General features: G+C 46.6%; 1 non-coding gene across 1 annotated transcript; it reads left to right on the top strand.

Moving 5' to 3' along the window:
- Positions 1-2063: 2063 nt before the first annotated feature.
- LOC125117185 (U6 spliceosomal RNA) lies at positions 2064-2170 on the top strand. The gene has a single exon (XR_007132541.1). It is a non-coding gene; the product is annotated as a U6 spliceosomal RNA (small nuclear RNA).
- Positions 2171-2436: the final 266 nt, after the last annotated feature.

Genomic DNA, 2436 nt, shown 5'->3' on the forward strand with positions numbered 1-2436 from the left:
GATACTGGTCAGATTCGTTTCTGCTGAGCCACAATGGGAACTCCAAGGTCACCTTTCTTAAAGTGGGGCTTCCCTTTAACATGGTAAAGTCTCCAAGTGACTCATTACTGTTCTCTCTCTGTCCCTGACCTAGTAAGTTGGAAAGGCACTGACTGGCTTTCAGCTTTTGTCCTGCATCTTTTTTTTTTTTTTTTTTGGAAAGAGTTTTTGTGCTGATTCAGTTTTCACCTTTCTGCCTACCAGATTAAGGAGAGGATGTAGGGCAAAGTGGTGTCTGACTTGGTTGTAATACACAGCTATGGCCACAAGAGAGCAGAAGCATCCCACAATAGTGCCTTAGATTCTCCGTCTTTGGATGTCTAAAACTCTTTTATTTTATTTTTTATATGTTTTTAGGGCTTCACCCGGGGCATATGTAAGTTCCCAGGTTAGGGATCAAATCAGAGCTGCTGGCCTATGCCACAGCCACAGCGACACCAGATCGAGCAGAGTCTGCGACCTATGCCGCCTGATCCTTAAGCCTCTGAGGGGGGCCAGGGATCCAACCCGCGTCCTCATGGGTACTAGTCGAGTTCTTTACCGCTGACCCACAGGGTAACTCCCAAACTGTTATCATAATAATAATAATAAATGTAAAAACGTTGGTTACCATTAAGTGCCTCAACATGAAGGCTCTTTTTTTTTTTTTTTTTTTTAGGCGCATAAGTATAAAGGTTTGACAAATTTCAAGATATATCTATATTGTGGACACAGTTATGCGGAAGGGAGGGTAATTGCTGGTGAAGGGAAACTTGTACATTTATAAGCAGGAATCCTACCTTTCTGTTGCCATCTCTTCAGAGGTGTTCCCCTTTCCCACTCCATTCTGTATTCTACTCTTAGACTGCAAAGTCATGCTCCATGGGGCTCAGACACAAATCCTGTTTCATTAACAGTACTGAACCACCCAAGGGTTCTAGCTCCCCTTTCCCCTTAGGGTTTCTGAACCCCCAATCTCAACCTTAGGATGTGTGGTGGGGAAAGAGAGAAGCAGGGAGTGGAGAACAGCCATCAGGAGCCTTGGGCTGTCCAGTTTGCTCTGCTCTGAGTTCACCCTGAATTTGGGAGAAGTCATTGAAATTCAAGCCGGGCAGGAGGTACAGAAGGCCCTCCAAGATGAGTAATTTGGAGGCCTGACCATAAGGAGTTCGGAAGCTGCATGTAATAAGTGCCACCATCTGCAGAGCTCTGACCAGGTGCTAGGCATACATGCTGCCTTGCAAAGCACATGAGCTTAAGATTCCTATTGCACAGGTGAGTACAGTGAGGTTCAGAGAGGTTAAGTGGTTTGCCCAAGTCAGCTAGCTAATGAGTGGCAAAGCGGAGATTCAAACCCAGGTCTGTCTGACCCCGAAGTCAAAAGACCCAACCATTATGCCAGGCAGACATCCTCCCACAGCCTGATGTTCCGTGAGATACCACTAGAGGGCGGCATGGAGGCCTCCCTTCTGGGCGCTTCCAATCTACTTACCAGCCTTTTCTGTTACTCCGCTAGGAGATCACCCCCGGCCAGCTGAGTCTGGAGGACCTCCTGGAGATGACGGATGAGCAGGTGTGTGAGACCGTGGAGAAATACGGGGCTAACCGGGAGGAGTGTGCCCGCCTCAATGCCTCCCTCTCCTGCCTCCGGAACGTCCACATGTCAGGTGAGTGAGCCCTGGGGGATGGAGTCCCCAGCTCGTACCGCCTTCAATCCAGACACCTGCAGGCCGGGCTGATGGTCTATACCGCTGGTGAGCAGAGGAAAGAGGGCCCTGGAGTTCGGATCCAGAAGAAGTGGTCAGGGCAGCTCTTGGAGACGCTTGCCCAAGGGAGACCTTCGGAAGTTGTAGGACATTTGGTCTGGATAGTTAGGGTCCAGATATGGAAATATTGGGTGTGTGTGTGTGTGTGTGTGTGTGTGTGTGAAATAGCAGGGTCTTTTTAACCTTAGACATTTGTATTCTGCCTCAGTATCTAACTTTTGCATTTTTTTCATAAAGAAAATACATTCATTGTAAAACAAATTAGAAAATAGATAAACAGTGCTGGCTTCCGCAGCACATATGCTAAAACTGGAACAATTCAGAGAAGATTAGCATGGACCCTGCACAAGGACGGCATGCAAATTCCTGAAGTGTTCTGTATTTAAAAAGAAAATAAACAAAAATAAAATACCCCAAGTCCCCACCCTCTGCTATTATCATTTTGGTATAATTTTTGGTATAATTCTGGAGTTCCCTTGTGGCTCAGAAGTTTAAGGATCTAGGGTTGTAACTGTTGTGCCTCTAGGTTGCTCCTGTGGCTCAGGTTTGATCCCTGGCCCAGGAACTTCTGTGCGATGTGGGTGCAGCCAAAAACCTTTTTTTTTTTTTGGTGTAATTCTTCCTGTGGGCATGTATATAGTTTTTTTAAACA

This window comes from Phacochoerus africanus, chromosome 15 (genome assembly GCF_016906955.1).
Source record: "Phacochoerus africanus isolate WHEZ1 chromosome 15, ROS_Pafr_v1, whole genome shotgun sequence".
Classification (NCBI taxonomy): Eukaryota; Metazoa; Chordata; class Mammalia; order Artiodactyla; family Suidae; genus Phacochoerus; species Phacochoerus africanus.